Source organism: Gorilla gorilla, chromosome Y, assembly GCF_029281585.2.
Source record: "Gorilla gorilla gorilla isolate KB3781 chromosome Y, NHGRI_mGorGor1-v2.1_pri, whole genome shotgun sequence".
Taxonomy (NCBI): Eukaryota; Metazoa; Chordata; class Mammalia; order Primates; family Hominidae; genus Gorilla; species Gorilla gorilla.
The window spans coordinates 51,234,024-51,248,773 of record NC_073248.2 but is presented as its reverse complement, the minus strand read 5'-3'; the positions used below and the strand labels follow the sequence as shown (position 1 = coordinate 51,248,773).

The window sequence follows — 14,750 nt, the reverse complement described above, 5'->3', positions numbered from 1 at the left end:
GGCTCAGCTTTGGGTGTGGGAGGGGCCGAGGCCCACCCTGTGATGTCCCGTGGTGCAAAGGCAGAGGCCGGAGCCATGTCGGGCCCAGCTCCCTGCCCCACGGGGGTCCCACCGGGTGGGCCCACTTACATTCTGCACTGGGTCCCCCCAGAACAAAGGCCCCTCGGTGCCGCAGCACCAGTCAGGAGGCCGTTGCACAGCAGCGGGGACACCCAGGGTACCTCTGCACCTGGAGACAAGATGCACACGCACACAGGCACATGCAGATGTGCACACACACACATGCACACGCACAGACCAAAGCTCTGTGTAGCCGTCTCTCCATCTGCACTGAGTCTCATGCCGGGGAGTGGCTGTGCACCAGCAGCAGGGTGGGCTGCTAGGGACCCCCTCACATTGTTGGGGACCAGTGGCCCTTCACGTCCGCGAGCCCCCACTGCTGGGTGGGGCCGGGGGCAGCAGGCCGTGGGCAAACACGGAGTCGTCCCGAGGAGCTGGAGCTGGAGCTGGGGGTGTCCTGGCCACCCGGGGAGTACTGCTCGAAAGGCGCCGACAGGTCCAGGTACTCCTGCTGGCGGGAGGCGGGGTGAGCGCTGTGCCACCGAGCCCCTGTTCGCACAGCCGCCTCTGTGCCCAGGCTGTGCCCCAGAAGGCCCGCCCCACACGTCAGCACTCTGGGGGGCGGGATGGCCGGGGACGGCAGGGGGAGGGGCATAGGCGGGCGGCACCAGGCCAAAGCCAGCACTCACGTCGGCGGACGTCACGGTAAGGACACGGTCCAGGTCCTCCACCAGCTGCTTGAAGGTGGGCCTCTGCGAGGGCGCGGCTTGCCAGCACTCCCGCATGATCATGTACCTGCGGGCAGGGCGCTCAGGAGTGAGCCCCGCCGCTTCCCACCTTATTCGGGAACAGCCTGAAGGGCTGCCGGTCCCTCCCCCGCCCAGCCCCGGAGGGACCCCCACCCCTGAGGACCCAGTGGAGGGCCAGGGATGCCACTCACAGGTCGTGTGTGCAGTTGGCGGGCTTGTCCATGCGGTGGCCCTCCTTCAGCAGCTTGAAGAGCTCCTCCACAGGGATGCCGGGGTACGGGGAGCCCCCCAGCGTGAAGATCTCCCAGAGCAGGACCCCAAAGGACCAGCTGCAGGGGAAGGTGAGGTCAGGCTGTCCTGAGACTCCCAGGACAGACACCTGGGCGGGCACCAGGGGAATAGGCCAGGGCTGCACTGCTGCCCCCAGGGAGGGGTAGAAACCACACCCAAGAGCTCCAGGGCACAGGCCTGGGGGCTGCAGCTGGGGTCCTGGCTCTGCCCAGTTCCCGCTTCCACCCCTGAAGCCTGAGGTCTGGAGGACACGTACACGTCACTCTGGTGAGTGTAGACTTGGTCAAACAAGGCCTCAGGCGCCATCCACTTCACGGGCAGCCGGCCCTGGGAGAGTGTGGGAAGGCGGTGTTGGCGCCAGGCATCCTCCTGGCATGACCCCCACCCCCTCACCCCAGGGCCGGGCTCACATTGGTTGTCTTCTTGTAGTAGTCGAGGTTGTGCATGTCCCGGGCCAGCCCGAAGTCTGCGATCTTCATCACGTTGTCCTCGGTCACCAGCACATTGCGGGCAGCCAGGTCCCTGTGGATGCACTGGGGAAGGGGTGGGAGGCAGGGCTGAAGCCTCTCCACCTCTCCCCGCTGCTCCCAGCATCTCAGGGCAGGGCCCAGCCTACTCCACCCACACCTGCCGCCCTGCTCACCTTCTGGGAGGCCAGGTACTCCATGCCCTGGGCCACCTGGTAGGCACAGGACACCAGGTCCTTGAAGGTGAGCCGCTCCTCGGGCGGCCTGCAGGTGTTGAAGGAGTAGCCCAGGCCCGGGGGCCGCCGCGCCCGCAGGAACTCCCGCAGGTTACCCTTGGCCGCATACTCCACCAGCACGTACAGGGGCCCTGGGGACACGGGCTCCTCAGAGGGGCTGCCAGGCCCAGGAGGGCCGCCCACCCGGCACCACCGCCGCTACCACACCTACCGCCCTGCGTGCAGGCGCCCAGCAGGTTGATGATGTTTTTGTGTTTCCCGATCATCTTCATCATCTCCATCTCAGACACCAGGTCCGACAGGTCCTCGTCAGTGGCATCGTCTGTGCAAGGAGCGAGGGCCTGTGTCAGGCGGCGGCGGCGCCCCCGGCCCTGCTCTGCACCCCTGGCTGCCCCCCCCCAGCCCCGCTCTGCACCCCCGGCCGCCCCCCCAGCCCCGCTCTGCACCCCCGGCCGCCCCCCCCCAGCCCCGCTCTGCACCCCCGGCCGCCCCCCCCCAGCCCCGCTCTGCACCCCCGGCCGCCCCCCCAGCCCCGCTCTGCACCCCCGGCCGCCCCCCCCAGCCCCGCTCTGCACCCCCGGCCGCCCCCCCCAGCCCCGCTCTGCACCCCCGGCCGCCCCCCCCCAGCCCCGCTCTGCACCCCCGGCCGCCCCCCCCAGCCCCGCTCTGCACCCCCGGCCGTCCCCCCAGCCCCGCTCTGCACCCCCGGCCGCCCCCCCAGCCCCGCTCTGCACCCCCGGCCGCCCCCCCAGCCCCGCTCTGCACCCCTGGCCGCCCCCCCAGCCCCGCTCTGCACCCCTGGCCGCCCCCTCCTCACCTTTCAGCATCTTCACGGCTACGGTGACAGGCTTGGCGGCCAGGTCCTTGTCAATGCCGATGGCCTCCGCCATGACCACCTGGCCGAAGCAGCCCTCCCCAAGGGGCTTGCCCAGGGTCAGCCTGGCAGTGGAGGCAGAGGGGCCATGAGTGTGCAAACTCGCCCACTCTCAGCCCACCACGGTCCCCACCCCAGCCTGGCCCAGAGCCACCACCTCCAGGAAGCCCTCCATGCTCCCCCTACAGCCTGCTCATAAGGACGAAGAGCGTCACCCACAGCCTCCCGCCCTTGCTGCCCCTCCAGACAGGGCACCTTGAGAGGAGCAGTCCCTGCCATGCACCCAGTCCCAGGAGCATCTCCATAGAACCCCAGCCACACCCAACATCCGCCACATCACTGACGGCCCCTAAACCCAGCCAGGCCTCTGACTGGTGGCTGTTTCACCCCCACCACCAAGCCCCCTACAGCCAACGCTGGCCCTCAGCACCACTGACCGGGCCCGAGACAGCTCCCATTTGGGGTCAGCAGGCAGCTCGAGCTCGGAGACACTGGCCAGCGTGGGGCCCTCCCCTGAGGACAGCCTTGCGATGCGCACCAGTGATGTGTTGGAGCTCATGGACGCGCTGGACTCCAGGGACACCTGCTTGGGTCAGCAGGGGCAGGTTGGCGCCGCGTGGGTGACAGGGCGTGGAGGTACAGCCGGGGGTCAGTGCTGGGCCAGAAGGGGGGGTGTTGACTTCCACCAGCATTGAATGAAGATTTTTAGAATGTTTCGTGCCCCAAAGTACCCTAGGCTCTACATGGTGAGCAGAGACAAGGAGAGGGGAGCCCGCCTGGCTGCAGAGAGGACTCACAGCCCAGGACCAGCGTGGGCCGAGGGGGGGGCTCCAGGAGGCCTGGTGGGCAGGCAGCTCAGAACCTGGTATCTACTTTCTGTTACCTGTCGCTTGAGCGGGAAGCGGGAGATCTTGTGCACGGTGGGGGAGCCCAGGCCTTTCTTGGGGGGGCTGCGCAGGCGGCAGAGGATCACAGCCGCCACCACCAGGATGAACAGGAAGAAGCCCACCCCGTAGCTGAGGATGCATGCATACACACTGCCCGCCTCGTCAGGCTCCACCAGCTCCTCCTCGGCTGCAAAGACATGGGCGTTGAGGCCTGGCCTGGCCCCCACCCCCCGACGGGGCTCCCATGGATGCCCCTGGCCCAGAGCCACAGGCACCACTGGGAGCGGGAGGGGGCTCAGAACCTCAGCACCTGCCTTGTCTGGAGGGTCTCGCAGTCAGTAACGCCAGTGAGTCTAGAGGGCCAGACCCTGGAGAGGAGGAGCCCAGCAGAGCCAGCCAGTCCCACACCGCCACCAGGCGCCCGGGAGACACCAGAGCCACAGGAGGGGCCTTTTGGGGACCCAGATGGGAAGTGGGCTCGAGGGGGCTGAGGGGGCCCCTCTGGGACCAGGACCGGGCCAGGCCAACTTTGTCCCCACACTGGGCACAGGGCCAGGAGTGAGGGCTCAAGGAGCGGGATGGCCATAAGTCACAGGATTCCCGTCCGTCCTGGCAGCTTTGGCGTGTCCCGAGCCAGCGTCCCCCAGACAGTGCGGAGCAACAGGAGCAGCAGAAGCCGGTACCTGGCAGCACCACCAGCCACGCAGAGTGATGAGAAAACCCAATAGAATTGCCCGCCAGGCAGGTGTACTCCCCGGCGTCCTCAAAGGTGACGTTGTGCAAGGAGAGAACCTCTAGCTCCTTGTCGGTGGTGTTAGCGCCCGCCGTCTACAAAGAGAGAGCAGAGCGATAGGCGAGCGCCAGCACCGCCCTGCGGCCACCGCACAGAGTCCACACGGCAGGATCCAGCCGCTGCAAGGAAAACGCCGCCACCACCAACTCCTCAGCCACCGCCAACTTGGTCACCGCCACGCGGCCGAGGGCCCTCCGCCTGGTACACCGGTACTGAGCCCGAAGCCAGGCCCCTCCACCGGCGAGTCCTCTGTCACAGGTGAGCGGCAGGCGGGCAGGCAGCATGCGGGTTAGCGCAGAGCCGGGCAGGTGCAGGTGGAGGATGGACACAGGGACACACAGGCTGCAGAAGCGAGCAGGCAGCGGGCGAGGGTGGAGAGAGGCGCAAAGGGGTGCTCACAGATGGCACGGAGCCGGCCCGGTGGGCACCGGGCACCTCCTGTGGGGGTCGCAGGCGTGCGGGAAGGGTCGGCGCAGGCCACGGGGCTCGAAGCGGGTGGTCACCATGGAGGCTGGAGCTGCCAGCCTTGCCGAGGCGGCCCCGAGTGGAGCGCGAGCCAGGGGCGGGAGCGAGCAGGGCTGGGCGTGCGGGGCGTGCAGGGCGTGCGGACAGGGCCTTGGAGCTGGAGCTCTTGTGCCGGCCGGCATGGGACAGAGTCGTTACCTGCTCGGGGCCCGTGAACGCTCAGCCAAAAGGCCTTCTCGGCCACGCCTATGAAATTGGTGGCTCGACAGAGGTACTCGCGCCCCCGTCCCGCTCCGACACATTGGCCAGGCGGAGGCGCACGTCGGCCTCCACACTCTCACTGATCCAGGACTGCGGGGACAAGAGACCTGGCTCAGGCACGCCCCTGAGGCAGCCCCGCCGGGCACGAGGCAGGATGTGGGAGACCCCCAAGGTACAGATCGAGGCTGGGCTGCGTCAGCCCCAAAGGCTGCCTGGAGGAGGCGTGGAGGCACTTCGAGGTGGCTGTGGTTTCACAGGATGCACGTCTCTGCCTCCACCCCAACAACCCAGCCCAGACCCTCAGACAACCTCTGGTCACTGGCCTGCCCTCCCCCGGGCTCTTGCAGAACCTGTACCCTGGACAGGGCCCGAGGCGGCCTCTCTGGGCGGGGTCGGGACTCCACCCTCGCCCTGCGCCTGCTCCCCGCCCCCACGAGACCGTCTTCTCTCTGAACAGATGTTTCTCTTTGGGCTTTGAGTGTCGCAACCGTCCCAATTCAGTGGCCCCCACCCGGCAGCCATGGGAACAAAGCTAAGGGCTTCAGGAGGCGGGCAGACAGTGAGCTTGGGCCCCACTGCACACAGCTGACGAGAGCCAATCGGCCAGGTCGGGGCTCAGCCACCGCCTCTGAGGTCCAGAGGGGGCCTGGAGGGCTTGGCCACACTGCCCTGTCCTGGGGCACCACTGCTGCCCAAGCCGCACCCACCCCCAAGAAGCCCGTGGGCAGCTCCATGTCAGGGACTTCAGTGGCTGAGGTTGGCCCTCTGCAGACACGGAAACGGGTCCTAACGCAGCTGCCTATGGCCCTGAGGTGTGGGGTGGCTGAGACGTGGCCCCACAAGCAACCCCACAGCTTCTGCCCCCGAAGCTCCAGCCCCTAGACCCAAATCCTCACGCAACCCCCAGCCAAGGGGCACCCTTGGGGCCAGCCCAGGAGCCCCAGCGGCGGCACCCACGTGCACACGGTGGCCCACCTTGAGCACGGTAACGTAGGGTGTGCCGTCCGGGCCCACCTTGCTGCCGTTCACCTCCACGTGCTTGAGCCACTGGATGTGGGGCTGTGCGTCACTGTACACCTTGCAGTGGAACTCCACGTCACTGCCCAGCACCGCCGTCTGGTTGGCCGGCAGCCCCGCCTGCAGGATGGGCCGGTGCCGGGAGCGCTCTGTGGGGGCAGATGACGCTCAGGGGCCACCCCCTCCCTCACCACCACCGCCACTGCCGCCCCCGCCCCCGCGCTGCCCCAGGGCCCTCACCCAGCACGTCCAGCGTGTACGTCTGCCGGATGCTGCCAAACTTGTTCTCCACGACGCAGGTGTAGTTGCCGCGGTCCGAGGGCACCACGCTTTCCATGACCAGGCTCCACTGCTGATGCCGCAGCTGCACCGGGACGCGGGCGGGCGAGTGAGCGGAGGCAGCGACCACCGCCGCCTGCCAGGCCCAGAGCCACCCCGCCGCGCCCACCTTGATGCCTCCGATGCGGTGCTCGCCGCGGAACTCCCTGCCGTTCTTCAGCCAGGAGATGGAGGGAGTGGGGTTGCCGGCGGCTGGGCAGCGGAAGCGGACCGTGTTGGCGGCCGGCACGGCCAGCAGCTTCTTGTCCATCCGCTCGGGCCGTGTCCAGTAAGGGGCCCCTGCGGGCCGAGGTGCGTGTGAAGGCCATGACCCGAGTGGGAGCAGAGGCCCTTCTGAACAACCCCCTCCCCAGAGCTGCCCCTGCCCACCCCCAGCCTCAGTTTCCCGTCCTGTGTAGGAAGAGGGCGGGATGAGGTTCCCAGGAGCCTCCACATCTTGTCCCCTCCCCAGGGCTTTCTCAGAGCTGGGCCGTGTGTCCCCTCCCCTCCCCTCCAGGGTGCTCTGTCCGGACCTGTGAAGTCACAGGGCACAGGGCATTGTCCAGGGGAGCCCACCTGCCCAGAGAGGCGTGCCAGGGCCAGGCCCACCAACGGGGAGACTGAAGACCCAGGGGGCAGGCCCATCTAGTGGACAAGCCAGGACCTGGGAGCAGTTTACCAGGAGAGGAGCCCAGTCGCCTGCAGAGCCAGGAGCCTTGGAGGCAGCCGGGCAGCATGGGCCCACGGGAATCAAGACCCTACACCACCCTCTGCAGAGCTCCAAGTCTGGCGGGCACCCAGAGACGGTGGCACCCTGGAGGCCCTGCCTCCTCCCATCTCGATGTCCAGGGCTCCCACCACCCCTCTCACAGCCCAACTGGTTTTTCTCCTTCCTCAGGGCTGGTGCTGCCTTCCTGCCGGGACTCCAGGCAAGGATGGGCTGGCATTCCCCAGGAGGGAAGCAGCCCTCCCCTCAGTGAGCTCACTGCCAGCCCCCTCCAGGGACATGCCCATCAGGGGCACTGAGGCCCAGCAATCAGCAATGTGGACAGAGGCTGGAAAGAGGCACCCCACGGTGCTGAGCTCCCTCCCAGGCCTCCTGAAGACCCCCAGGGTGAGTTCCCCCAGCTCAGTTTCTCTCATGGACTCAGCCTCCCCTCCTCACCTGCTCACCCCACTGGCCCAGGGACCCAGCCCACACACCATCAGTCCGCAAGTCGTAACTGCCCCCCGTGTCTGTGCCACGATGACCCTCATCACCTGCACGCACTCCCCTCAGAGCTCCCTCCAAAACCAGAAGCCCCACCTCCCCGCCCTACAACTTGGCAAAGTCCACCTGCCACCGTTCCAGGCCGGGATGCCAGGCATCGTCCCCGACTGCTCTCTCACAGCCGCAGCCCACCAACCAGCCACCCTCCTGCCACTGGTTGTGGCAGGCGTCCCGGCGCCCTCATCCCGGGTCCATCCACCCCACGGCGGCCACCTGAGTGCCCCGCCCTGCTGCGCTCATGTCTGCGGGGTCCATCTCACCTATAGCCAACACCAGAGCCCCACAGGCCAGCCCTGGCCTCCTCCTGCTCCTGGAACCCCCAGGGCCCTGTGCCTCGGTCTCCCCATCAGCAACACGGTGTCCCCTTGCACCCAGCCCTGCCACCAGGGTCGGGCATCTACAGCCATGTCAGTGGCCCAGCCCCTCCTGCATCCTGAGGGGACCGGACCTTCGGGGTGACCCCAGGGAGGTTGTTCCGGGGCCTCAGTCCCTCAGCTGCCTGTGGAGGGCAGGGCTTGGCGGTGGCAGCAGGCCCCACCCCGGCTGGCCTGAACCCTGGACCCTGCTGCCACCTGTGTCCACACCTGTGTCCTCAGCCTCGTCCTCCCCGTCTTCGTCATCTCCCGAGGATGGAGCGTCTGCAAGGCAGAGACGGCCGCATCCGATGTCCAACCTGCCCCAGGAAGCCCCCAGGTGCTCCTCCCAGATGGGGCAGGGTCCCCCATTTGGGCAGCACTTCCTGGGGGTGCCCTCCTCTCCACCAATGACCACAGAGACCCCCAGCCGCTCCTGACCCATGCGGGGACTCAGGGAGCCCGGCACTCGGCTCCTTTCTGTAGCTGGCGTGGCCCCAGAGCTCACCTGTCACCTGCACACTGAAGTGGCACAGTACACGCTGCGTGAGCCGCTGCCGGCAGCTGTAGGCCCCGGAGTCCTCGTGGGAGGCATTCAGCACCTGCAGCCGCTGGGGCCCCACCAGGACACGCTCCGAGGGCACCAGCCCTGCGCCATCCTTGACCCAGACAGTGGGCCCCATGGGAGCACCCCCGGGCGGGGGACAGCTCAGCTCCACAGCATCCCCGCTGCCGAAGACCAACTGCTCCTGCTGGCCGGGCTCTGGGCCCGGGACTTCTGTGGGCAAGATGGGCGACCATGAGGCAGGCACCCCCAAACCCGGCACCATTTACAGACACAGCAGTGGAGGCCTCAGCGGCCCTGAGTGAGGAAGGCTCTGACCCAGATCCAGGGTCCCACCAGACCAGGGGCTGGAAACTGTGTCCCAAAAGGGCCAAAGGTCTCTATCTTCAGCTTTGCCAACCAGTCTGTCCCAAGGACTCCGGTCTGCCTCGGTGTGACAGCCGCCTTCCCCACACAACCTGCAGCCAACCCCACAGCGGTGGCCCCATGATGCTTCACTTATGGACATGGAGAAATCAAATCTCAAAGTGTCACAAAGTGTGACTCTTCGTTCTTTTAATTTGTTCAATTGCTTGGAAACATAAAATCCATGCTTGTCTCACAGGCGGCACCACAACGGGCAGGTGCTGCGGGCAAAGGGGACAGGCTGCCCTTTGCTGGCCTCTGACTGAAATGGAGCTCAGAGGGGGTGCCAGGGTTGGCCAGCCAGCCCCCTCGTGGTGCAGATTCACCCCAGGAGGGGTCCGTCCTCAGTAGCCCCCGCACCCCATATGGGCCTGAAAAGCAGTTCAAATGGACAGCCAGGGAACAGAACAGGCGAGAAGGAAGGAGGTGCAGGGTCACGTGGCCGTGTGGACGGATCTGGGGGGCGATGCACGGGTTCACCGGGCAGAGCACAGGCCGGAGCAGCACGAGGGGGCTGGGGCGGGGGTGGGGGCTCCCTGGGGTGGGCAAGGTTCTGTATCCTGCAGCTCCTGTGGAAGCTCCACACAGCGGTCATGACGGAAAACACACCGAGAAGAGCAAAGTACAAACACGGCGCTGGGTCCGGCCAAGTGGGTCTCACAGGCCGGGGAGTGGGGAGGCCCAGGCGGGCCCTCAAGGGGGCCGGGGGGTGGAGTCCTGCTGCCTGCAGGGGGACTGGGGCCCCCTCACAGAGGACGACCAGGCTGGGGGCAGGAAGCTGTGAGAGCCAGGGCAGGTCAGCAGCCCTGGCCCCTCCCTGGGGGCTGAGAAGCTGGGGTGGGGGCCCACCCAGAGGGGCAGATGTGCAGGTGGCCCCTGGGTCCCTCCCCAGTAGCTGCCCAGCTCCCCAGAGCCACCAAAGCCTGTGACCCAAGGACACACCATGGGCACGGCTGGGGGGACAATCGCCCCTAGGCCTCCCTGCCAGGGCCAGACAATGCATGCAGGCGGGCGTCCTGGGCTTGGGGCCGGGACGGGGGTGGGTGGTCCCCCAGGCAGCCTCCTTCTTCAGACCCAGCTGGGCGGGTTGCGCCATCACATGTCATTCTGCAGACGCGTGGCCTAGGTTCGGGGGCCCAGCTGCCCACTCTGGCCACACCAGTCCCTGGCTGCCTGGCCAGGCCCTCTTCTGCCCAACCCACCTGATCCAGCCGCACGCGCCCAGTGCCCAGGATGACCCTGCCAGCCAGAAGGGCCCACACTCATCCCCTGAAGCATCCGAGGGAGCCCTCGCCCCACAGGGACCCACAGCTCAAGGACTGCCCCTGTGGGGACCCCGCAGTCAGGGGGGCTCCTGGCCTGACCTCCAGCCCTCCGGTCCTGGCCAGTGTCTTGTGGGGACCACCCAGAGCTGGGAGCTGCTCGAGGCCCCCCAGAAGGCTGAGAACAGGCTGGTCATGGCAGCCTCAGCTGCAGGCCCTGGCCCAAGGGCAACAGCCGGTTGGTTCCGGTTTGGTCTGAGTGGCGACAACAGGTCAAGCCATCCACACAAGTATTTGCTTCAGCCTGGTCCAGCACGGGGGGACGGGGGACACAGCAGCCCCAGGCCAGCCACACCGGTGTCCATCTGCCCGTGTGTGGTGGGGAGGGTGCAGCCCTGACTGCCCCCCCACTGCCTGCCTGCTAGGTGCCAGCAGAGGCCAGGGCACCCCAGCAGGGGCTGGGTGGCGAGCACCAGGTGAAGGACAGTGTGACACGGGGCATGAGTGGGCACTATAAGTTCAGGGTCTGACTCCCACTGGGAAGTCAGCAGTTGGGTGGAGCCCCCATACCCGACCCAGCTGCCAGGCATGGGGAGAGCTATAGCCCCCCAGCAGCCCTAGGAAGGGTTCTTTCTTTCTTGATCAACAAAAGGGAGGCCCCACTGACACCACACAGACACTGGTGCCCAAACACGTTGGAGACAAAACTCCTGCTGTACCCGAGGCGGGGTAGGAGGCAACGGGTCCCACCTCCCATCCTTCTATGGATCTCACAACACATGCTCCCGCCGGCGCCCCAACCCCACACAGTGCCGACCTCAACTTGGGCTCCACATGCCAACGACAGCCCTCTGCTGTGTCCCAGAGGGGCTGTGCTGGACCTGGGGGGCGTTTCCTAGTCCCAGAGTCTCCACAACTCTGCCACTCACTGGTCCTGTACCTCAGTTTCCCCCACTGTGGCACAAAGTAAAAATCCCACCCCACAGGCCCAGGAGCTCAGGGAGGGCACCAGGCCCTGAAATGGCTGCAGGAGTGAGGGTAGGGGTGAGAGGCGCTCCCTGCCCTGGGTCTCTGGCCCCAAGACTGATGTCCATTAGGCCAGGGTGCTGGGGACGGCCAAACTCTGGCCTGGGGAACCTTTCTCCAGGCTCTGGGTCTCTGCAGTGGAGGCCCAGTGCATGTGAGCGAGCATGGGTGAGAGGATGGGGGGGCCTTGCTCCATCATAAGCCCCTCGGGTTGACCCCAGAGAACAAGGATCAAATCCAGACTCACTTCCGGAGCTGGATGCCCCAGGGGTTTATTTGGGTTTTGGGGTGAGATGAGGGCCTGGGGTCAGGAAACAACACATTCTGGTTTCGGAGGCACATGAAGTTCTCTGCAGCTCTCTGGGGTACAGGAGGTATTGCCAGGTAGGAGCTATAAAATAGCCTAAGAGGAGGGGGCCCCCAAAAGTCCAGCCTCCCTATCTCCCCACCTGGAGTTTCACAATAAAGTCAGGAAAAAAGGGATCCGGAGGCTGGGCAGGCTAAAGAGGGCTTGCCAGGGTTATCTGGCCTAATCCTTCAAACAGCCTGCCATTATCAGTTATCTTGGACAGGTAAGGAAACTGAGGTTCGAAGAGGGCACCTGAGCCTGAGCTGGCAGCCTGGAGGTCCAGGCCGACCCCTACCCCACCAAAGGTGGCTCCACTCCCGGCTCACTCACTCCTGAATCACTCAGGTGAGGGCTGCATGCCTCCCTAGATGAGGTGACTTCAGACCCCCCTCCTCCAGGAGACCCTAAGCCCCTGGGCTCCCACTCAAGCTCAGCTGTAACAAGGGGTGCCCCAGCCCCAGATCTAGCCCCAAGGGAGACCTGAGGGGTGGGGAGCTGGGGCGTGGGTAACAAGGGTTCCTAGGGTCACACAAGGACCCGGAGGCCAGGCTCAGCCCAGGTTAATGAACCACCCAGAGGCCACGCGGCTCAAAGTCCAGCCCTGCAGAGGAGGAGTGGGGGAGGCTGCAGCCAGCACCTTCGGGAAAGGCCCTGCACCCCCAGACCCCTGCTGGGTGGGGTGGGACTGTGGGAGAGCCGACCTTGTCTACCTCCCTGCACCCTGGGGGGTCCCTCCAAGTCCCAACCAGGAATACGGCCCCCTGGGGAGATGGGGGCTGTCCTGGCAGGGCCTGGGGTGGCCAGGGCAGTCCAGTGGCCAAAACCTTTCCCGCCGCCCTTGACCCCTGAGAGCCAAGGCTCCATAATTTATGTTCCCAGGCAAGCACCAGCCTAGACCTCAGTACATTTCACGAGGTCTTTGTATTTTTACTGCCCGGCCCATCTTGTTAAGAAACCGGATTAAGTTTATTGACCGATCAACTCACTACCTGTTTCACCAGCTCCACTGCGGGCGGGGACACCGCCCCGGGGGAGGGGTGGGCGGGGCGTTCCAGGAGCGACTGGGGGAGGCCCCTCGCGCCCACAGGGGGACTAGGAGAGGCCTCGCAGCCTGGCCGCCGCCCTTCCCCGGGGCTGGCTGACATTCCCGGGCCGTAAGGAGTAATATCTTTATCTGAATGAGAATGCGAAAGCCAAGCTCCCCCCGCGGCCGCCCCTCCGGCACCCCTGGAAGCGGGGCCGCCCGAGCAGGCGCTAAAAGCGCGCGCTGACCTCCCGACGGCCCCTGTCATGCCGCTGAATGACACGCACATTCAAGCGCCGGGCCACTTTCATTCATAAAAAAATGACATTGTTCCGGGAGGCTGCAGCCACCGACGAAGAAAGGGGCGCGGGGGCGCGGGCGGGGCGGCCATCTTCCTCGGCCCTCCAGGTGCCCTCCCCGGCCCGCCGCGCCCGCAGTCGCTCACACCTCCCCGCGAGCCGCCATCAATGCGCGGTCTGTGGCCGCGTCGAGGTACAAAGAAGCGGCTGTTCGGGCCTGGGCCCGGGTGGGGCGCGAGCTCACCGGGCCAAGGCCTCCCTCCGCGCGGCCGCCGGGCTGGGCTGTGCGCGCCCCCCTCGCCCGTCCGGAGCCGGCAGCGGGTGTACGCGGCGGCGGCACCGGAGCTCTCGGCCCGGCCCACGAGGAACCGCGGCGCGTGTGCAGGTCCGGCCGGGCGCCCCTTCCCCTCCCCTCGCCCCGCGGGACCTCCCTTCAGACCCTCGACGTCCCGCGGGACCTGGACCGCCAGCCCAGTCTAGGGCCCGCGACGCTGGGACACGCGCCCCTCGCTTGCCTGGAGCTCGGCGCGCACCCACGGGGAAGCGCCCTCGGCCCCCAGGCAGGGGCAGGGTCGGCAGCGGGGACGCTGGAGGCTGCTGCCTCTTCGGGCGGGCAGGGGCCGGGCTTCGCTGACGCGCACTCCCACCCTCAGAAGTCCGGCCTCTCGCCTTGGCCGAAGCTGGCCACAAACTAGGGCCCGGGGGAGGGGGACGCCAACAATGGGAACTTTCCGTCTGCGCAGAACCCGAATAACAACAGCGGGAATCGTGGAAATGGGGCCCCCCGCGCCCTCCCGACAGGCCAGGGCTAGGGAGCCGCAAGGGATCGGGGCTGCGGACGCCAACCCCCAGCCTGGCTCCCCGTGGTGGCCTCGCACTTGGAGGGTATCTGCGGCTCCGGGCGCCCCATAAGTCGCCGCACTAGCTCTGGCCGCGCTCTCCGGCAAGGAGGCAGCGGAATCCGGGCTCTAACCCCGGGGCGTCACTCACACCCGGCGGCCCCTCCGACCCGGGGCCGGTTCCCGTCCCCAACGCCTCTGCCCGCACGGGCCGGCCTCTCCCGTGCCTAGTGGGTCCCTTCTTACCTGCCGCTCGCCCCACGACGCGCTGCTCCGTCCCCAAGGACTCCGAGGAGGCGCCGGCCACGATGGCCACGGCCACGCAGAGCGCGAGGGCGCAGGCAGGGGCGCCCATGGCGGGGGCGGGGGCCGCGGCGTCCTCAGGCAGCGCGCGCGGGCATGCTGCCCCCCACGGCCCGGCGCGGGCACCGGCGGGAGGCGGGCGCCGCTCGGGAGACTGCAGGAGGAGGAAGGCAGCTCGTTAGAGGGGCGGACAGGGACGAAAGCGGCGGTGGCCGCCTCCTCCCCGCCGCGGTCCCTCCCTCCTCCCCCTTCCCTCCCTGGCTGCTGCAGAGCCCTCCCAGGGCGGCGGCGGCGGCGGCGGCAAACTTTCCCGCGCGGGAAGCCCGCGCCCCGGCCCCCTGCAGGGACCTCTGTGGTTCCGCGACAGCCGCGCCCCGACCCCTCCGCGAGCACCGCTGGATCCCTCCGCGCGCCTGCCCGGCCCCAAGCACCGACCGGGCGAGCGCCGGAGCCCGGCTCGCTACGCGCGGCTCCCGCTCCGGCTCGCTGTCCGTGGGCCCAGCTCCCGCCCCGTCCCTCCGGCCGGCGGCCCGCCGGTGCGTCCGTGCGACCGGCAGAGCAGGACCGCGCGGCACCAGCTGCCCGCGACGCCGCCGCCACCGCGCACTGAGCCTGCGCTGCCCCGCGCGCCGCAGCC

At 67.6% G+C, this 14,750-nt stretch overlaps 1 pseudogene; it reads right to left on the bottom strand.

The window, feature by feature from the left end:
- Positions 1-277: 277 nt before the first annotated feature.
- LOC129530303 (fibroblast growth factor receptor 3-like) lies at positions 278-14,244 on the bottom strand (annotated as a pseudogene).
- Positions 14,245-14,750: the final 506 nt, after the last annotated feature.